Source organism: Calypte anna, chromosome 2 (assembly GCF_003957555.1).
Source record: "Calypte anna isolate BGI_N300 chromosome 2, bCalAnn1_v1.p, whole genome shotgun sequence".
In the NCBI taxonomy this organism is placed as follows: Eukaryota; Metazoa; Chordata; class Aves; order Apodiformes; family Trochilidae; genus Calypte; species Calypte anna.
The window spans coordinates 123,642,990-123,666,741 of NC_044245.1; positions in this window are offsets into that span (position 1 = coordinate 123,642,990).

A 23,752-nucleotide genomic window follows, 5' to 3' on the forward strand; every position below is an offset into this window, starting at 1 on the left:
ACTAAACTGTTATTCATACAGTGTCTCAGAAGATGGAAACAGATTAATAGGACTTCAATGGAGATGATAACAAGTATAACTGAACTGAAAATTGCTATTTTGAAAAAAACTTTTCTCTTAGTAAGGAGTCCATTATGTCATCTCTTTCTTTCTAGTAACCTAAAAAGCCTTATGAATTTGTTTAGCAAAACATGACATGAAAAAAAAAAACAGAAAAGAGGAGATTGAAATACATGAGCTGATGGGAATTTCAACAATATGAATGGAGAAATATGGAGATACTACATGGAGAGAGGCAGCAAAGTTTATGCCTGCATAACGTGAAAAGACTTAGTGGGAAACGTGGCATTTATTTATCAGTGTACAGACAAACCAAAGATGCCCTGGGTTGTGCTTAGTTTTCAGACAGCAATACAAGGACAGCTGTGCCCAGTCAATTTCAGACTGGTAGGTGATGACAGCTGAGTGCTGAGCTGTGAGTATTCCTGTGTACAAATTCGTGCTGGCTAAGGGGATCTTCGAGTTACACACTGCAATACAGATTCAATTGCAAATCCTATCTCCTGTTAACCTGTTCACAGGTTTGTCAAATTCTACCTTGGGAGGGAGGGTGGAAGACAGGTTGGTAAGACCATCTTAAATTTGTAGTTTTACAGAGAGAAGGGGTTGTGGGTTTTTGACCCTGTCTGGATGCCAGATGCCTACCTCTTTATCACTCCCCCTCTTCAGCTGTACAGCGGGAGAAAACATGATGAAAGACTCATCAGCTGAGATAAGGACAGGGAGATCACTCAGCAATTACCATCATGGGCAAAACAGACTGAACTCAGAAATTAATTTAATTAGTTACCAAACAAATGTCAAGCTAGGGTAATGAGAAATAAAGCCAAGTCTTAAAAGACCTCCCCTCCACACCTCCCTTCTTCCTGGGCTCAGTTTCACTCCCAATTTCTCTACCTCCTCCTCCTGTATGGCACACAGGAATGAAAAGTGGTTGTGGTCAGTTTATCATATGTTGTCTCTGCCACTAATTCCTCCTTACTCTCTTCCACTGATGTACCATGAGGTCCCACCCACAGGGACAGTCCTCCATGACCTTCTCCAGCATAGGTTTGTACACTGAATAGGTGCAAAATCTTTTGATATTTATCATTGCAAATAGTATCCTTTAAAGTGAGTTTTCATAGTTGGTGTTTCTAGTATGGGTGGGGAAAAAAAACTTATATTGATGTAGTATAACTCCTTCCCAGCTCAAAAGTGAGAGTGAATTAGTGTGAACTACAGGGAGGTGTTAAAGAGGGATATGAGAGAAAAGGCAAAGAAGAGGAGGGATGGCTTAGTTAGTAGGATAGAAGTGCTTATAAAAATTGAATAGGTGGCAACAAACAGGATGGGGAGGAGTTTTTTAAGATGATTAAAGGGCATAAAAGCAAGACTAATAACCTGAAACTCAAAGAGGAAATATTAATTTACATATTAATACAAAAAAATATCATAGCAAGGTCAATCAGAAAACAGAACAATTAGCTGGGGAATTTAGTTTTACTAATATCACCTAAGGTGTCTGTGAGACTAACATAACCCATCTCTGCATTGACAAAGTCAGTCCTTTTACAGAAGAATGAAATGAAGGGGTTGATTTGAGAACTGCTCTTCTGTGATACTATATCCATTGATATTTTTATATGGAAAAGGAAAGTATCACTTTTTGTTTGTCTGTGTTTTTTTATAGATTTATTTTAAATCCAGCTTCCTAACTAATCTTTATTCTGTGATGCTTTTCATAGCATATAACTCCTGCATTTTGTGTTTGATGGATATCTTGGATATTTATGCTGCATATTGCATTATATCAATTACACATCATCTTATAAAAATGTTGCTGATTTTTCTTCCTGCTTCTGGTCTTCACTAGGAAAAATTGAACCATATTCACTTCAAGTCAGTACACAGAAATCTGATATTTTCTTTCTTTCTTTTTTTTTTTTTTTTTTTTTTTTTCATTTAATTGTGGAAATTAAGTACTGGACCCCCTACACTTTTGTAAATATACAATGATTTGCTTATTAGATCACAAATAAATACCCTTGATGACATACATTTTTACCTTCCTACCAATGCCACGATGCTTCAGTTAGGTGAGCTGGCAAGTCAAATTCCATCATTAATTTTTGCATTAATATTAATGTTTATTTATTTTAGTAAAATAATCAATCAGGTAATGGGCTGCAAACAAACTAAAGTGACCCAAAATGCTGTGGAACTCATTGCCAAGAGATGCTTTCAACCCCAGAGTGTACATGGAACAAATCAAGAAGGTAAAAAATAATAAAAAATAATCACTAGAGGCTATTGCATGCAATATATATATATATATATTTATATATATATACAACGTAGTGACTGGTGCAACACAAAGAAGGGGTTTGAATTTCAACTAGTGTAACCTATTAGAGTTCTTCTGTTTTATCTCCAGATTAAATGTTCACCAGCAGAGCAGCTCACTGCAGTTGCTTGTCAGAGATGGGTGCACATGCAATGCATGCAGATAATGTTCAAAGTATTTCTACAGAATCTTCCTTGCTTCTGATTGAATTCTAAGTTGTAGGAGATAAAATACAAGGGAGGTACCTGGTAAAATGGCAAATAGGTGTGCTGATGACTGACTTCAGCCTAGGTTTCAGCTGGGGGAAGACTGCTTAAACAAAACATTCAGGAAAGACCTCTGAAAGCTGGCAGAATGTAGTAGGAAAGCACCCCTGTGTATTTATCCTGTTCTTATAGTCTCTAGGACTCTGCTGATGATTCCCATAAGAGTTAAATATAACTAGTAATTTTTAAATAGGAAATCCTACTGAATTAGTGGAAAGTAAATGTAAGCTTTTTTATGAAAAACTGATGACAGATGTAACCATAGCACATGCTCTTGCAGTAGAAAATTACTTTATAGCTTCCACATCCAAATAAATGGTAACATGGAAGACCCATCTGTTACCAAGTAGAAACTGGGGTGTTTATTTGTGGTTATTCTGAATATTTTGGGAGCTGGATTTAAACACTGCCCTGTACCTAAGTGTTTTACCGTTTCTTCTGGTAAGATGTTGTGTGGTTGGAACTTTGTTCAGGGTAATGTTTCCTCATACTGAACCTGTATTACTGATGCAGATATAGATGTTTTAAAGTGTATTTGTTAGATGCAGCATGAAACTTAAAATTTCAGCTGTTGATGGTGATCATCCAAAAGTTCATCTTTTTCCACTCCTCTAAGACATGGTGTATATTCTCTGCATCAGGTTGGACAGTATTCAAAGTTCTTCACCTGTTCCAAATTTGTTTTTTGAAATTTACTGAAGTAATCCTGTTATGAGGGTTTTGTTTTCTTACCTTTGTGATATTCACAAAGGAGTAGGTAATAAATATTGTTCCCTCATATAGTTAAATTACAGATTTATATCTGTATATAGATAAATTACAGATATTGGTGGGATGTGACAGGAGCTGGGTAGTTAAAGTCACATCTGATAATTTTGGTAAAATTACAGAACCAGAGATATCTCTACAGTGGTGTTGTCTATAAATAGAGAATCACAAAGGCTTCTTGTACAAACACATCCATTTCCAACATTTACATGTACAGTTTCAGGGCTGTACTGCAAAGTTCCAAACATTTTGTTCAGTGTGAAGACACATCACAGACTGATTCTTGGGTAATATAGATGTGAATGACTTCACAGTAGTTTCAGGTGTATATAAACATTCTGAAGACCTCCTTAAGAATCTAGTTATAAGGTGTTCTAAAGGGTGAATTTCTTCTTCTACTATTATATGTTGCTGCATCCATATTATCATGCATGAAACAGTAAGGAATTTTTATGTTATACTTGTTGGAAGGACAAGGTGTTTGTGTAAGGAGGGAACTCTAGGGTTTTTTTTTGTTGTTTTTTTTTCCTATTCCTTTTTTATTTACCACACCAGAAAACTGTGAAAATGAGAATAAGTGAAATTTCAGCTTATAAAGATTATTATTTTTTCCCTCCCTAATAGTGCTTTTTGCCTTTTCTGAGGTGCTCATTCAGTCTTCTAAATGGACATTCTCTACCAACTTTTCTTTCTTCTCTGTTAAAATGGATTTCTTTGCCTAGCAATGCCACCAAAGGTAATGAGAAAAATGAGTCTAAAAGCTGTATAAAATAAATGTATTGACTGTTTACTATCATGTCTTCCCGATCAGTCTTTTAATTGAAAATTTAAACTTTTAAGAATGATTGAATATAAGTAATTATTTTTACTATTTATTACTGAACAGTTTTCCTCTTGTCCAAGGGATTTCTGACAGCACTAATAAAGCTGATAAAAAACATTTCTTTTTTTCTAATCCCATTGAAGTCAATAGGAGTCTGCTGTGATTTCAGTAGGGGCAGAGTGACACCCTTTATCACCTTTTGAAACTTGCAGGTCTCTCTCAGTCACATTGTAAAGCAGCAGTGATATCCAGAATACTGCTGTCCAAAGGTTTAATAATTTGTTCTCAACTGGACTATGATTGTCTTGTTTTTTTCTCTATTATTCTTGCTATCAATGGTGTAGCTGAAAAAGTAATGAAGTAGGGGGTCTTTTTCTTTGCATGTATGTATTTATTTTTCTAATGTGTTTACATTTGTTAGTGGCCTTAAGTATCAGTTATTAAAATAGAACTAATAAGATTATGAAGTTTAATAATTATTTTTTAACATACTATGAGTCTTTAACAGTTCAAGTACTAACATTTTTAATAACGTTTCATTAGTATACTGCTTCATATTAAACTGTCCTCTTTGTTTATAACGTGCAAGTAAAGTCTCTGACAACTTTTATGAAGGTTAACTTGGGAATATAATTAAAATCTGTTGGGAGTTAAATTGAATGTTTTATTAACCATCCATTTAGTTCTAAATTATGTTGCCCTATTTAGTTACTAAATGTATGTTTTCCTGAAACATAACTTAAATTAAGGTGCTTAATTCTTCCAAGAAGTTATTATGATAGTCTTTCTTTAAAAGAAAAAGAGCAAACAATAAAGCATGTTAAACAATGTTTTCAATTAGAAAAGTAGAAGACCTTGAGAAGGTATTTTTAAATATAAGATGTAAATTAACCCTTCATGTGGTTCTCAATGACTAGGCTATAAGCTAGCAATAAAGTGAGGTACAGGTGATTCATCATATTTCGATGTTAGTAGTTGGACTGAAAAGGGATACTATCAAAAAGGACTAAAAAAGTCTAAATTTCATTACAGTACTATTATTTCACCACCAGAAATACTGCTGCTGGGTGTGTAAAGCTTCAATATAGGACATAAACTCTGAGTACATGGAATTCATACATTATGGTGATTGGAAAAGTGCTGATAAAATGTCCCAGAAATGTTTCTAGATACTTAACTCATTCAGTTTGTAAGAAGACCTTATTAAAAAGGAAACAGAAAAATTTATTAGTTGCGTCTGACTTGATGTAATAGAAAATTTATATAGAGCTGACTTTGCTCATCTGCATTTTCTTAAGAAAGAATTGAAGTTACATTATACACAGGTATCTAGTTTTAATACCTTGGTTCCTTTACCATAATTGTTAGTATGCTCATGACATTTGACATGGTATCTGAGCCTTATTAGGTTCAAAGGGGAGCAATGATTTAAGGCAAAAGTCATAATCAACAGGCAAGACATACTGCTGGTATTAAGAAATATTAAAATATATGTATATACATATATAAAATACATATTACTACTATATATTATGTATTTATGCTATATTATGTATATATATATAACCTTATTATATACATATATATATTAAAAAGACACTGAGGTATGCAACCTGGTTTAATCTAGAGTATGTCAGACCACAGTATTACTTTCTTTTTCTAAAATAATTTAATTACTTGACAAGAAATATATCAGACATTATCTTTCAGAATGCTAATAAAATAATTCATCTTCATGAATTTTGGGGGGTGTATACGTAAAGGTATTGAAAATGTAATCACATAAAATCACTACACAATAATTGAAATACCTACTGCAGGTTGAAAGTCATTGGAGATCCTGGAAAGGAGGACTTATGGGCTGGATTTTTGTAACTGGTATTGTAAAGAATTTGTTTTGGAATAATTTTGAAAAATACTTCCAATGATGATAAAAGTATGAAACTATAATGAAGGGTATTGATGACACCAATTTGAATAATCCATACATAGCAAGATGGGAAAAGATACCTTGGAAGCAGAAGTAACAGGGATGAGGTGGATTGTAAAGGTATAAAGTTCAAGGTCATGAATTTGAAACTCATGATTAATGATTAAGTCCTTAGAAGAAAAAGAGGGGGAGTAGTGAAAAGTATAACGAATCACAGAAGAGATACAGCCATAAATGAGAAAAAAATGTGATGACAGCACGTACAGGACAAATAATTATCTGTAGAAATGGTGAAAGATGTTGATTTGGAAGGGAGACCTTTAGGTTCTGTTTCTATAGAAGCCAGAATAATTAAACTTGATTTCTGCCAATGAAACTCCTGTCACTGTGGTAATGTAAGTCAGAAAATGACTTAATCAAAATGACACAATAAAGCTAGAAAGGTAGTAGAAAATATAGAGAGAGATGTGATGACTGGGAATACAACAACACAGTACTCATAAATTTGACCTCACGTTCTAAGAAGGAAAATATTATTTGCTGTAAACTTAACTTTGCAAGGTGATGAAAAATCAACTGTAATATAAGAGCAATGTGTATCCCAAAACAGGTCTACACAGGCTTGTTAATGCGCCTCTGAGTTTACAGTCAGTTTTGTTGTTTTTGACATTTTTTAGCTTTCACTTTCAAAGTCATATGAAAACCATAAGATGAACTCAGAAACATTGTTAAAAAGCAAGTCATCTACCTTTAAAAATTATTTCTTACTAACCTCATTATTCTTGAGTGCTATGAAATCAACTTTTGTGTCATAAATATAGAATTAATGAAGAGAAAAGCACTATTAAAGAGCAAATCATCCAGATTCTGAAATATTACAAATTATCATCTAAGACAGATGTGTTTGAATATCTCATTTCAATTTGTTTAAACTGCACTGCCAGTAAGTGAATTATTAATTCCATGAGCAAATAAAATAATGAGTGAATTTTTCTCAGTAAGATCAAAATCAGTAGGTATGAAATGAAGACTATTATGCCTTTTAACATAAGTTTTATACCCTGGTAGTATGTGTGTATAAAATTCAAATTATGAAGTAACCTGCATTTTAATGTAATGCAGTAGATGTAAAAAAATCTGCAGAAAATTAAATCACAGAATCTTTGAAATCCATATGTTATTTTTGGTGAGTTCAGATGTTCTGTGAGCCAGAAAGAGGGAAGAATCAGTTGTCTGCCATCACTACTAAATAAATCTCCTCCTGAATACACAGAAGCAAAAGTTTGGTTCTGTTTGATATAACAAACAACTTCTGGGGGTCTGCCAATTTCCAAACTGTTTATAATTGCTATAATTGGGTATTTTAAACTCTAGAAAGCAGAGTCTCATTTAAGCTTGTGTTTGTGTAACCACATAAAGCCAGAACCAGATTTCAGTTTTGTCAGGTTGCTTAGGAAACAGAAATATTGAAGTGTGATTTTGTATCACCAGCAGTTTTTCAGTTCACATAGATCAGTATGGACCAAATCATGACAGCGTTATTCTGGAAAACTATTCAGTAAAGTTGTAAAGTGGGAGAAGTCTGTGGTGGATCGTAGGATAAAGAGAACATCCATAGGAAGATGTTACAGGCACTGAAAGGCAGTGAGAATGATGAACTGGAACTCCCAGGGTACAGATGTGATCATATTTTGATATGCAAAAGGAAATTTTTAATCGACTTTAGACTTCAGTCAGCTGAGAACATGAAAAAGTAAAGATAGTTTACTATTCAAACTAAACATATGTTATACATACATTAAGGAAAAATACCAGAATCAACTCATAGTCCATGATAGAGGCCTTCTGTTTCACTTACTCATGTCACCTGCATGACTAGAAGTGGTCTTTTGTTGATGGTAGGGAAAAAAAAGGGAAAAAAGTTAATGAATGTCCATTAACCTGAAATGCAGCCTACATCTTACTATGTTCCCTGATTCTTTTAAATAAAAAGGAGTGAACTAAGGGTAGAAGGCCTCAGAACATTTATTTACATATTATAGCCCAAAATGTATCAGAAGTGTGAATGGATTTTTGTATTCTGCTTATACATACCACTGACTAGTCCTGAGATTGCAGACCCACTTACGTTCCTCTAAAAACTCAGGAAATATTTTCGATGCCTGGTTATGAAGTTGTTATTAACTCTTGATCCTCAGATATGAGAAAACTGGCCTTAATACCAACATGTGTGTGTTCATTCTTTTGTGACTGAGTGTAGCTGTAATGATAGCATTGCTGTACAGGGAACTACTGGAGAGAGTCATAAAGAGCATAAAGAAGAGTGCATAAAGAAGAGTTTGGCCAGTAGGTTGGGGGAGGTCATTCTCCCCCTCTACTCTGCCCTGGTGAGGCTGCAGCTGGAATACTGCATCCAGTTCTGGGCTCCCAGCTCAAGAGAGACAGAGAACTACTGGAGAGAGTCCAGTGGAGGGCAACAAAGATGACTGGTGGATTGGAGCATCTCTCTTATGAGGAAAGGCTGAGAGGACTGGGACTCTTTAGCCTGAAGAAGAGAAGGATGAGGGGAGATCTTTTTAATGTCTACAAGTATCTAAAGGGTGGGTGAAAGGAAGATGGAGCCAGACTCTTCTTAGTAGTTCTCAGCAAAAGGACAAGGGGCAATGGGCATAAGCCTGGAACACAGGAAGTTCCATTTAAATATGAGAAAAATCTTCTTTCCTATGCAGGTGAAAAGGCACTGGAACAGGGTGCCCAGAGAGGTTGTGAAGTCCACTTCTCAGGAGATATTCAAAACCCACCTGGATGCAGTCCTGTTTAATGAGCTCTAGGTGATCCTGCTTTAGTGGGAGAGTTGGAATAGATGATCTCTAGAGGTCTCTTCCAACTCTGACAATTCTGTGATTCTGTTATCTCTTTGGATATTTGATGTATACAAAAATAATCTTAGTTCTAAAAGTGAAATAAAATATTTTTTTATATAATTCAGTACAGTCTTCTTCCTTTTTGTGTCATTAGTCTATCTTCAAATCTGTGTTCAGTGGTAAGAATATGTCACTGAGCAAGTTGAAAGTACATTTCTATCAGTATTACTCTGTTAAAGAAATGGACAGTGATGGCATGAACTAGGCAAATTTCAGATGTCATATATGACAGGAAGTTTTGAAGAAGGGCTGCTCTTTTTACCCTTCTGATCCACTGAAATTCTTCTGAGAGTGTAAGATTTGATTTGACTTTCCTGGAAAAAGATTCTATCGATACCTTAACTTTCCAAAGTTTTATTTGATTATAAAAGTTTCAGAAGTATATATAATGAAAAATTCTAAACTGACATTAATAAGAAGAAAATATTTGCTTTATGAAGACAACTATAGCCAACTTTCTCTAGTGATATGTTTTTATTTGTCATGTGTCCTTTTACTGAGTATCCTTCTGTCAGCAGGAGATTAAAATTCAAAGTTTGTCTTATGGCTTTAAGGCCTCAGAATCAAATGAAAGATGTTCTTCAGCTATTTGTACACAAATATACAACAATTAAGAAGAGGCAAAATTATTCCAAAGCTCTGTTGTAACTATGGCAACCACTTTCCACTGAACTTCATTTAGGTAAGCAAGTCTGACAGCTAATAAGAATGATTTTTAACATTTTTTTTCATAATGGAGTTTCTTGAATGTTATCTTATTGGGAAAAATAATACTATATGAAAAGCAAACTATGGTCTCACTTCTCCATGAAGAAGTTTTTTACCATAAATAATGTGTTCAACAATTTTATATTCAATTTTAATTCTTAGATAAGAAGTTCAAAATGCATTGTTTCTTTGTGCTTCATTTTATTCAGTCAGAGAAAATATGGAAGTCTTAGTTCTGGTGAAACTATGGATTTCAAAGTATTTCACCAAATTGCCTTCAGTATCTCAAGCTCCTCTAGCTTCTGATATGCACAAATATTATATGTATAGCGAAAACCCAGAGAGGCCAAAACCCACAGTATGAGCAACTAGATTTATAAATATGCTGTGAAATCAGGGCTCTATTAGTGCTCTGCAATGCTTGTTTGTGCCAATTTAGGTCACCAGTGCTATCATCCCCCTTACATTTGTCCACAACCCTTCTCCTTTTGATGATACTTATTCCTCACTGATGTCAGAGTAACATTAACCACTGCAGCGTATTAACCCAGCAGTAAACTTGCCTTAAAAAAAAGGATTGCATGTGTCAGTTTAACTTTTGGACTAAGATTGCAAAGTAAAACACTTTGACCCAGATCTTGAAAAAAACATTTAAGAACTTAACTGCCAGTCAAATGGCTGGGTATACAGGATTTAACGAGGGCAGACAAGGCCTATTTTTAGGTGCCTTACTGGTCACTGGAGATGATTCCCCATAAATACTCTCAGAATGAAAACATTATTTAATCATCTGAATCACATGAAAGAGTCTGACATCAAAAACTTTTCAACCTCAAAAATGTATTTGCTAAATCTCCAAATAACTTTGAAATACCACAGTGGAATCCGGAGGTAGCCTTCCCATTGACTACACTGGGTTTCTAAATTTTGTTTTTTTTTCCTACACTAATGGGTTTGAGCGGTGTTGTTTTTCATCATAGGGAAGGGGTCCTCTCCCCCAAGGATGACTCATGTAAGTAGCTTGAATATTTCTCCTTGCTCCAAGATGCCTGGCTCCACCTTAGACCATCAGTGAGAAAAAACATTTTTGCCACTGCAATTAGCACATTCAAGAAGGGGAGAAGGGGAGATTCACAGGGCAGAGGAGAAGGGGAAGGTGAGAGAAAGCAACAGGTGGAGAGAGAGAACAACAGCAGAGGAGAGCAATGTCAGAGCAGGAAGATGAAGTCTGGTGAGAGAGGGAGAAGGTGCCAGAAAAGACAGGAGGCAGCCTATCTCCTGCACCCACGGAGAAGCATGGTGGAGGACCACCCTGAAGGACCACGGCAGAGCAGGAGTTGTGGACCTGTCACCCACCCATGTGGAATCTTGGTGGAGCAGCTGTGAACCTGCAGCCTGGGGAGGATCACGGAGCAGATGTTGTGGAGCTGCAGCCATGGAGGGGATTGTTCTCAAAGCTGCCCATGGCTCTGTGGGCCACCAGTTCTGGAGCAGTTTGCTCCCAAGGAACTGTGGCTGGTGGGAAGGACTCACTTGGAAGGGGTTTGTGAAGGACTTTTTCCTGTGGGAGGGACCCCATGTTGGAGTAAGGAAAGATTGTGATGAAGACTTTGGCAAATATGTTGCCAGTTTTCAGTCAGGGTTAGCCTACACCCTAATATTGCTTTTGCCCCATTATGGTTTGAGGCAAAGAAATTTCAAAATTCCATTGCATGGAACCCCACAAGAAGGATCTGCATTTTAGGATTATTTTGAATATCATATTGTATCTATTTATTTTCCTTCATACTAGGTCTGTTGGAATTTCCATAATGAGTTTAGATTTTGAGAGGTTTCTGGCTGAGGTAAGAATAAAGAAATCCTTGTTAAAATAATTCTGTATCAATTCACTGATACTTCACTTCTAAATCACAAGTTTATAACTCATTGACTTTATCTTATTTTAAAAGAAGTACCAAGGAACAGACATTTAAAACGTTAACACTTGTTTCTAGATTATTAGCTAAAGAAAATATGTGAGTATAGTTTCACTTACAGACTTTAGCATTCAGTCCGAATTAATCCGGTAAAGATTTTGCATTCTTAATACAAGGCAGTAGATCACTAGAACATCATTATTTAATAAAGTGATATACTTTTACTTGAAATTAATTGTAATACTAGGAAAATCTTTTGTTCTGCTCTCCTAATTGCTGAAAACATGCTATGGTATTAATGTGAACAGTACTATATACTGAAAGAAAACCTAAGTTTCCACGGCAATTGTTCAGTGACATGAAAGATTAAACTGGTCAGAAATATTTTAGGCAAATTGAAATTATTACTCAGCCATTAACAGTTTCCTCATATACAGAGAGAACTCTGAGAGAAATGTTTGGGGTTCTTTTTGAAATATGCATCTTTTCTTCCAAGAAATATTGAATTATTTTAGTCCACAGAAATTCAGAATTATTTTAATCTTAATTTTCTCTTAGTTATTGTATTGAAGATGATTTTCTTATTTTATTTTTCCTATGACTTTTAGCATCTTCCCACTATAGATGTTAATAAGTATAGAAGCCAGAATGCAAATGTATAAATATGTTATAAAGATATATAAATATGACTTGAAAGTAAACGTGAACATTTAATTGAAATCATGTTTCCCTAGGCTGCTAATTCTGTAATACTCATTTTGAATTGGTTTGTTTTAATATATACACTTATAAGTAGTCCCCTGTTTGAATGAGAGGATTTTTCTTGCCAAATATACAACAGCTTAAATAGCTGACATATTTGGGGTTCTCAGCTGCAGAACAGTTATCAAAAGAGTTTCCTGGGAACACTTTGATCCTTGGTTTTGAATCCATTTTCTCCAGCATGGTATGTAGCAAACAATATTTTCATTGATAATCTTTCAAGTCTTTTTCAGGACGATATGTTTACAGATGTATTACAAAAATGTGGTTTTGTTTGAAAAAAATGTTTGAAAAAAAATTTTATTTCCAATGAGGAGTGAAATAATGCTGGTGCTCTTTAATTTTGAAGTCAAATTACAATAATAAGGGATATTATTCTTTTTTTTTCTTCTTATATGTGTTTAAACACCAACTACGTATTGCCAGTATTCCATTAGTGTTATGGGAAATAACACTCCTGTAACATCTAAATAGATCAAATAATAATTATTTATTTATAAAATATCTCATATTTAATGTAACTGTTTTTGTAAATAAATTGTTAATTTTGTGTGCATGCTGGTGAGGTGATCTGACCACCGTTGTCCCTAATCTCCCTTTGCCAGATCTGCCTGATCAGCAGAATTGATACTAATATAAGCCAAAATATTAAAACTTTAATTAATGCTCATGCTATGTACATATCACATACATTGGCATAGAGATATATTTAATTTATCATTCTTTCACAGCTAATTAAAATCACAAGTCAGTATATTCAACAGGATGTTTTCTGTCAGCTGAGTAAATTTTAATAAAAAAGTGGAATAATCAATTACATAATCTGCGAGGTATCTAGCTGCAAATTTTGATCACATTCCAAAGGAGGCTGTTATGAATGTACATTTACAATATTCTTTCTCACTGAATTGTCCATGCGCAAATTGTTTATTGTAATCAAAATAAGTGTGCACCAAATACATGCATGAAAGTGCGATCTGATAGCATGCTAGTTTGGAACTGATAATACTAGGCTGCAAGTAATAAATCTCAGCTCCTAAATCAGTAATTAAAGTGTGGTGTTTTGTTTTGTTTTGTTTTGTTTTAATAAGCGATTTTTTTGTGAGGAAATGATGCTCTTTGTTCTCTAGTTCCATCTCGGTATTTTTAAAATATTCTATGAGAATTCTGGTCAAGCATATTACATAAATACAGAATTTAATTGCACACCAAAGCCCTCAAACTACTTTACCAGCTAAAAATTGTTACCAAATGAACAAGATACTTCATGAAGAGACATTATGTCTGGACTAGAAAACAGGGATATCAGTTAAGTGAAAAGCTTTATCATATTTCATAAATGTATTGCTAAATGAGACTCCTGTAAATACGCTTTAACCAGAGAGAAGCAGGAACAAATGTGAAATGTATAATTACAGTTTGATTTTTATGGATTTGGAATAATGCAGTATGCAAAAGCCATCTGAGACTGAGATTCTGTACACTTGCTCTTGAAGAGGAAAATTTCCAGTTCAGAATCAGGGACACATCTTGTGGGATGTAAGGCCAGTGAGAACTAGTGCCATTGGACTACGGATTTTTCACAAATTACCTCTTGTCAGAAGGCAATGCAGATAAACAGAAAAGAAAGAAAAGGCCACTTTGTACATCTCTTTGTTGACTACTCGCTGAGCTCAAGGCAAGCATGAAATAAAAATCTGGCATATAGACAGTAAAAGAGAAGATTTTCAGGAAAGATAAGCTATCCTGAGGCCTAAAACCAAAGTTATAAAAAATAGGGAGAGCAGTCCCTCAGCTTCTGTTTGACCCCCTGAAATTCATCCCTGGATCTGCACCTGGGAAGGAACTGATGAAATTTCTGCTGAAATGTTAGGAGAAAGTAAGGTGAAATTTCATGATGGGCCTCAAGGAACACTGAATTTTATTGGTTCATATCTTTAGTTGTTGAAAACTTTACAAGGGCTATAGAAGAAAATAGTAGTAGTACATCTTCACAGCAGCCTGTGAATGTCAAGTTCTGAACAGTTCTCAGAAGCATGCTGGTATTGGCTTTCGGGTAGGAATTTTTATGAATATTCTTCTAAGACTTCTATTCCCAGTCTGTCAATATTAGTAACTGCTGTCTGGGAAAGAATACAAAAGAAAAATTGACAGTTTCTGAAAAAAGAGACAAAATATGAGTGCATAAAAGAAATAGAAAACAGTTTACAAATAGTGGCTACAAAGCCAACAAAAGAAAGAATAAAAATCCTTAGAGCTCCGCAAAACTTGTCAAAATTTACTTTTTTTCTAAGGAGCAGATGTTTCTTAGAAAATGCAATTTAGGAATTCCCAGCAAAGGATGAGCTTTCAAAGCTTACAGAAGTCCCACTAGACATGTATCGTTCCATCAGCTCAGTAAGATTACTGCTAGGAAAAAGGTCAGCCCCTAAAGGACAGTGTGTACAAAACCATCTTAACCCAGTAAAGCCTCTGCAGGGCAGTGACTGCTCAAAGAACCAAGTATTTCTGTTAGGTCTTAGTTTGTGAAGTTTAAAATCTGCCAATGTCTGTGTTTGCAGGTAATTTAATTAGTGAGCTTTTCTCTGTCTCCAGTGACTGTGCTTTTTGGTTCAGATTATGGTATGTCTGAAAATGATTAGAAGTCCAATATCTTTTCCTCAATAAAAACAGCTCTAGATACATATATGAGCTGTTGCTGAACACATATTTACTTTCATAATTAGTGTATAACTTAGAATGTAAGGTGCTCTAAAGATATCTTTAATATGAGATGTGCTGTATCGATCCAAATTCCAATCTATGATTCTAACCAAATGAACGTAAACCTTTAGTCTATCTGTGGTAATTCATCTACTATAAAACAATATTAATCCTGTTTACATTTGTTTTAACTTAGTTTGGGCAACGGTATGAAAAAAACACACATGAAATTCTTTTCTAAAACTGCTATACAGTGTCAAAAATAAAGCAACAGCTGTCGAGTTCAGACCTTGATTGGATGGTTCATCTTGTTTTCAACATAAATTAATACATCTTGATCAAAGTTGGAAGCAAATTTTGTTTGACGTTGTGGGAGAGAAATAGCTATTCTCTGAAACTGGACTCATGATAGTTTTACTGAGCAGAAAACACAAGTTTTGAGATTCCAAAGTATAAGGTGCTTATAACTTTCACATGCTTTCACTTGACATTGAAAGCAAGACTTAAATCTACAGAAGCTTTTAGAATTTATAAATGCAATTTATTTATGATTACATTGTTATTATTAGCCATTGATGATAGTTCTAGGGAGTAATATTCATTGCAGCAGAGTTCAAACCTACATTAGCTCTATATCTCATTCTGACAATTTAGGGAGTGCTAGTAGAAAGTGCTTTGTTCTACTGAGTGTGTTACAAAGGAACCTGATTTGATTTTAGTATTGCTTTTTCTAAATGGGTTTTTATTTTGGGGGCAGGGAAGTGTCACATACAAGCTGCTGAAAAATTTTGTAAAGCCAGACTGGTCGGCAGGTTTTTTTCCTTTGTTACTGTATTTTAATGCTGCTGGAAGCTAGCAATTTTTGCAACATTACATTAATGTACCAATTACAAATATAACAGCTCTTTTAGTCTCACAGATCCTCAACTGTTAGAAAGCTTATGTAAAACCTAATGAAAAAAGAGTGGGGCTCTCATTCTTATTAGATGTGTGAATGCTTTTCAGAAAATAATGAAATCTTTCAGAAGAACAACATGAAATTTAAATGTTGAATAGAAAACCTACAATCTCAAAAGGGGAGTAGAAATTATGACAGAAATATTTTGGCATAGTCACATCTTAAATTTTTGAGACAGGTAATCCTGGAGTCATAGTGATATTAATTTATTCAATTATATTCTGGTTGTACACTAGCCCTACATGATCATCCACGTTGTTGATATGTAAATTTACAGTCCAGTTCAACTTTGAAGAAAACCAATTGACTTTTAAGTTAGGGGGTTAGTGGCTAAGGATATAGTACTGTCAGAAAGTGTTTTCCACCCAGGTTCTGCTTCTGTAAACAGTATGGGCTCAAACAAAAATTGTCTTAGTCTCTCACCCATCCATAGCACCCACATTTTTTAGGCCAGAGTGTCTCACATACTTTACCTTCAGACCCCATACGGTGACCAGTGTTGCACTACAAAAGCTGAGTTCAGCATGGCTTAGAAGACCCCTTTTTCCCCACATCAAAGATTCTTAGGGCACCAAGGAAAACATGGCCCATGTTAAAATCTAAGTAAGAGCATAGCTACATCAAGGTTTTCTCTGCTTTTAAAATTTAAAAGTATGATGTCTCATCTGTAAGTGCCTGAGTAGAGATTCTCTGAAGGTTCAAATTGAAGGTCATCTCTTTGGAAACCTGTGAGAACCAATGCCTTTCCTTTGAAGACTTTAATAAAATCTAGGACATAAAATTTTGCACAAGATCATGGGGGCTTCAGCAGAACATCTCTCTCTCCTCCCTCAACTTAAATGGACTCCCTTAGGACTCATAACACAAGTACATTTAATGGTTATCTACCTTTTCATGGGACCCTGGAAATGTCATGGTGGAATACAAAATAATTTAGCAGTATTTACAGCTCTGAGTTCATTCCTGCCAAAGGATAGTTACGAGTTTTGTCAAATATGTCATAAAGAGGCTAAGGTCAGTGGAGTTCTCAGCTCACTTGAACTACTTGCTTTGAGGAACTCAAAAAGAAATCACACACTTTTTCAAATCAGGAAAGACACAATTAAGAACCCCTTATGTACCAGTGAGAACATCTTTATACAACCCCAGGGTTATAACAGAGGCATGGAGAAAGAGATTTTCTAATCTTCACATGTTCTAACCTACGTCATGAGAGCATGTGAAGAGACAGTCAAGCGTTAAAGAGGAACACTAGAAATTATGGGTTGTGGTTTTGCTTTTGCATTTTTTATATTTTACTGACTTTTGTTTAGCGTGGGTTTTTTGGTTTGGTTTTAACAGAAAAGTGCATATCCATGAAGATTTCTATGGCTTACAATCCCCACACTGGGATTTCCTAGGTCATAATTCCACAGACTTAAGGCATAGACAAGTTTGGGAATTGAAAATTGTTTGAGAGGAAACTGGTCTTCTCAAAACTATTGTAAGAAACCATTATTGTAAGCAATGCTTCTGCAGTCAAAAATATGAAGATATAAATGTAAATCTCCAACAAGAGGAAGACAGGATCTGACTGACAAATGCAAGCACCAATTAGAAACTGTTAAGAATTATTATTGGAAGTTCATAGATAAATTCCACTGATAAATTATACTCTGAAGAATCTACTGTATCTACCGTAGTCTGGTAACATTTACTGGATCCTTATTGTCTTTTCATGTATTGAAGCAAACAGCTAAATGTATCATAACTAATTTGGGAAGATATGAGGAAGAAATAAATTATTTAAAAAATGATAGCTGCATTTTGAGATATACTGTTTTTCTAGAATGTGGGTAAGGCGTTATTTATTGCTTATTGTTCTCATAAGTTCTCACAAGTTTAGTAAATTTATTATAGTTAAGTAGATCAAAAATTGCTGCTGATATGTAACATGACCAGATAGCAATGTGTGACACAATACTGTTAAAACTGCCATCCATGTACTATATCTGAAACATTGGCCCTGGGTGTTGGCTTTTGCTACAGTAACTCAGAATTTGGTGACTCCTTTATCCCCATCCTCTCTAATTTTTCATAGGTAGTGGACTTTACAATTGAAATAGTCATAACACTTATTTAAAATTATCTTCATGTCTATTCATGTGTAATTGCAGCTCTTTCCTATTGGAACCTGGTTGAAATAATTAGCTTTTACAATATGTTATGATGTTCTATTATAACCAATTGCTGTCTAAAAAATCAGCCATTTCACTGAAGCAGCACATTAGTGCTTTATTCATGGAGTACTGTAACTGAAAAGCCCCAGTGACAGATAAAGAGTCCAGATTTTATTTCATTTGATTAAGCTAAAAGATACTGAAACTACAAAGAGAAGAGGTATACTGCCACATTACTAATTGTGGCTCTAATAGGTTAACCTGTTAATTTTATCTTTCTCTAATCAGAGATAAAGATTGCTCTCATTTGTCATGAACCAGAATAAAGACAGTGTTAATTAAATATTGAGAATGAATGTGTAGAAATCTTTTACTCTTTGGGGGTATGTTTTAGTAGACCCCCTAAAGATATTATCTGTTTACTGATCTATAATAGGCATTCAGTAATTATGGGTTTTAAAATTGCCACTAATGGAGGCTGGCATAGGTTTATGCACTTTGATGGAGATGACCCTTTTAAGAGCCAAAGATCTTGTCCCCAGTTAGCAGTGCTCCAACGTAAATATATTTACATGGATTCAGGCACATTAAGAATGAGGAGCAGTTTGTCTAGAAACCTTACATAAATCTTACCATGTGCAAATCCTTCCCTAATTTACACCCATCACGTTTACAGGGGGATGTGCTTACATACAGAGGATTCAATGGGTGCAATAAAGGCATAATTTTTATCTTCTACTAATAACAGAATAAAATTATCAATTATTGTCAAGAATTTTCAAGAATTATTAATTTATAAGCACTAAATGCTACATCACCCTGTACCAAGACAAGACACAAGATTGTCCTCTCATACTTGCATGAATCTATTAATATCCCTCTGTGGTATTACTTCAAATAATTAGCTAAAACTAAGGTTTGGGATTTAAAGAAATTGGGTATAACTGCTAGTGGCAAACAACACTAATCACCGCTGTACACAAATTTTATTTCTGGCATTTCTAGGAGAAGACCATAGGCTCAATACCAAACCTACAGTGCAGCATCCTGCCTGGGATTTCCTGGGTCCAAGCTAGCTTAATAAAATGTCTGTCAAGTAATTATTACCTGGTCTGCATTAGCTTAAGTTCTGTGCATTCCCTTCATGTACACGTGGCATACCCATCCAGTTCCTCTTTAACAAACAGCCCTTTAGGTCAACTGAGGCTCAAGAAGGCTACTGTGCAGCTTCCTAAATTTGACTGAGAGTCAAAGCAAACTGTGCCAGGAGAATGTATAGAAGTGACCCCAACGTGACCTCAAGAATGATAAAGAAGAAATTGCCACCAGGAACATGATCTTCTGTCAGAGAAGGCCTTGATGTGCTGGTGACATCAGGGAACTGGTCCCTCCCTCACATTCAGCTGAAGGAAGATGGAAACTCCTATCTGCAGGACATGGGGAACACGTAGAGGATGGGCAGAACACTACAACCAAGGGACAGAATCTAAGAAGCTTTTGTGCAACAATTTTACTATTTTATTAATGACACTCTTGGATTCTAAACAAATAGTTTAGACTATCAAATTGCTAAGTTACTAATTAGAATAATATTTTTTTTCTGCTCCATCTGTATATGTCCCTTTTTCCCCACTATAAGATTTTGAGTGCAACAGCTAAACTAGTCTAAAATAGTTACTTTTCCAAAGGCTGAAAATCCTAAGGATATGTTATCTTTTGGTGCATCAAAAGAAGCATAGCCAGCAGATTGAGAGAGGTGATTCTGCCACTTTGCTCTACTGTGGTAAGACCTCAGCTGTTGTAGTGCATCCAGTTCTGGAGCCCTCAATATAGAAAGGACATGGACCTGATGGACCAGGTCCAGAGGAGGGCTACAGAAATGATCAGAGGGCTGGAACACCTCTCCTATGAAGTCAGGCTGAGGGAGCTATGGTTGTTCAGCCTGGAGAAAAGAAGAATCCAGAGACACCTAATAGTGACCTTCCAGTATCTGAAGGGGGCCTGCAGGAAGGTTGGAAGTAGACTGTTTGCAAGGTCTTATAGTGATAGGACAAGGGGCAATAGTTTAAATTTGAGAAGAGTAGATTTAGATTGGATGTTAGGAAAAAATTCTTTACCATGATGGTGGTGGAAAATGGAACAGGTTGCCCAAGGAGGTAGTTGAGGCATAATCCCTGGAGACAAGGAGTGTCTTGAAAAGGCTCTGAGAGACCTGATCTAGTTGAAGATGTCCCTGCTTACTGCAAAGGAATTGGACTGGATGATCTTTAGAAGTCTGATTCTGTTTCTATGGTTCTATGATTTTATGATTCCCTGTTCAGATGATAGGTTGAATAGGGAGCAGATGACTGAGAAACACAAAAGGAGATTTCATTTCAAACATATAGCTTTGAGTGGTCTAAGTAGTACAGTATGCAACAAGAGGTGTGGGATTTGGTAATCTGATGAGAATTTAGAAACACTGCTTTCTTTTGGAATGATGTTTCCATGCTACTGTAGGCATAGTTTTAAAGTCTCCCAGTGGGTAATGGCTTACATAAGCCTGGAAGAAATATCTTCATTCTTTGAAGTCTATCCTCACAGGCAGCCATGTAATAGAAGTGTAGAAAGATGCTCAGGAATAACTACACAAAACATTTCCAGAAACAGACTAAAGATTTAAATATAAAGACTTAAAAATCTTCAATGTAACTGGAGGACAGCATGAGAATTCAAAGCATTCCAAGAACAATTCTTTTAGCCTGTTTGTTACCAGGGTAAAATAAGTGTCTAACGTGTGCTTGTTGTGTTGCCTGACTCTTCAGATCTTCATATCTTATATTCATCATGAGTTAATCCATCCAAAAGGAGGTTCTTCCATCATTCTTGAAACCTTCTGTTCTTTTGAGAGTGAAATCAGAATAAAAAGGCATACTTCTAAGAACTAGATACGTATTCCTTTTCTGAGTATATATATGACAACATAATCCCTTGAGTGACTTTGAGCCACTGTTTGCCTGGCTTTTGCATGTGAAGAGTATAGGAAGCACAATCACATTCTGTCAGTGCTGCAGGAAGCAAGTCCTTGTCAACATTTGTCACATCTCTTTCTACTAAAGTACCAGGTGAGTGGGAAATAGAGAACGATTTTTCAAATGGTTGCCCATGTGGCTTCATTTGATAGAGCTTCCCAAAATTATTTTCAATAAATATTTCTGTTCTGCTAAAAGCCTTACTGTTCTATGGATCCTTACTCTCATGTAGATCCATGAGGTTTTGTGCTTCTTCTTCTCATCTGTTTCTCTCTTTTGCTGAATTACAGGGAAGACTTTTCATAAGAAAATTTGAATACCCCTGTAGGATATAAGGATGAAGTTAAAACAAACGGAAAGAAACCTGCTGTGGCATAAAAAAACTTTGCTAAGAAATACTCTTATGCAGCACAGGGAGACTGGTACATGATTAAGCTGTCTTATTCACTGTGTTAACTATCTAGGAAGAAAAATAATCTAATTTTTTTTCAATGACATTATAGTTCTAGTCAAATATATTGTAGTGACTAGGATGTTTGGTTTGGTATGTTATTTAGCCAAATAACCTTTTCCAGTGAAGTCCTAGGTAGAAATTATAAACAGTATTTTATATACTACACAGACTTATGACATATCTCTTACAAGATTTTACCATTTCTGCACTGAAATATTAAGGGATTAAATTATATAAATATTTACTCTTATTATCACATTTCAATTTTCAAGACCCATTCCTGAACAAAGATTTTTCTTTTCATAATATTATACAGAGATCACTGAGTGACAGGAGTGATAGAATATCTCTAATTACTTGTTTTCCTTAATTTTTGTGCTGGTTGGTATTTGCTTATTTATTTCATCTTTGGTTCCTTTGCTGTTACTGATGCAACTGACACTATTCCCTAATGAGAGCAGAACTGCAATTTTCTTTTATAAAGGAGCATGTTAATTCCTTTATCCTAATACTTAAGTATTACTAAAGTCTGAGCCATTACAAGAGACTGAATCTAATTTTTTTTTTCATTGTAAATAGTTGCTTAAGTTAAGGCTGGAAGAGAAGCTTTCTAATGCATAATTTTAAAGTAATATCCCTTCCCTATGCCTTCTGTTTATTAATAAACACCACATGTTAATTTACCCTTGTTATTCTCAAAATCTTGTTTATGAACAAAGGAGGAAACGTCTTACATATAAAGACAAGAATTTATTGTTAATAAAATAGCATTGCATTTTAAGTCAAGAATTATTATCTTCCCAGGTCTACTTAGTAAAACATACTTAAAACAGACAAAAAATATGTACTCCTAATAATGCAATTAAAATTATAATACACATAGTTCTTCATTTCTACCCTTTCCCTGATTTTACTCTCACTCTTCCACAGCTCTTTTTAAGATGGACAGGTTCAGGCTTCTGTACTGAGTATTACACCAGGCCATCAGCCTCTGGAATCCTTCACTGGGAAAATATAATGCATGTGTTGATGGTTTCTTCTTCCTTGCTAAAGGATTCACAGGTTTTACAACCTTCATTTCTTCACTGGTCTGAAGCTCCATATTACATACAATTTTACTATATATGTCATCTTTTGTTTATATTACATAGTCCTTCATTATTCTTGTTACCTCTAAAATTTGTTCTGTTTTGCTCCTATTTTCAATTTTTTCTCTAACCTTCTTGGATATAGAGCCTCACTTTTAAGAGAGCAGAATGAAATTGAGCTCTAGAGCAAAATAACGTAAAGGATCTAAATGACAGATAAAAGCCACCTTCTCCCATCCGAAATGCCCTCTGGATCCTAAAGTGCTTTCCAGATGCGAGAAGACACCTGTGTTTTGTTCTTATATTGCAACTCCATCTAGACCTCCTGGATAATCAGGGCATCTGAAATAGTATTATGCAACTATGTTTAATTAAATAAATGAAACCACAGGTGTTAAATGTATCCGGCGTTAATGAACCAGTGGTACATTCCCTTCCTCCAAAAAATCCTGAGGGTCAGCTGCAGAGACCTATAGGTTCAATAGCTGCTCCAAGGGAGCCTAAAACTCCAATCTTATGTGGCTCTACTTATATGAAAGTGTCTTCATTCTGGTATTGGACATGAGCTGCCTCATAACAGAAAGCAGAAAACAGAATTGACTTCCTCTGCTTACCACAATGGGCTGTTACAAGCCAGCTCATTCTGCTTGCTGCATTCACCCACCCTAATTTGATACTTCTAATTCAGAAATTCTGAGTGCTGCTTTTAACTTTATTAGGAAAATGCATGCTGGTGAAAGATGCAGACACTGCATGAGAGCCCTTTTTTTTTTTTAACAGTTCCTTGTGTCAGTAGCAGTTTTGTCATTGCCACATAAGTACATCTGTGACCTTATGGTTTGAAGTTACTTTTATACTTTCATAAAGATGCTTATATTTATAATTATGCTTATATT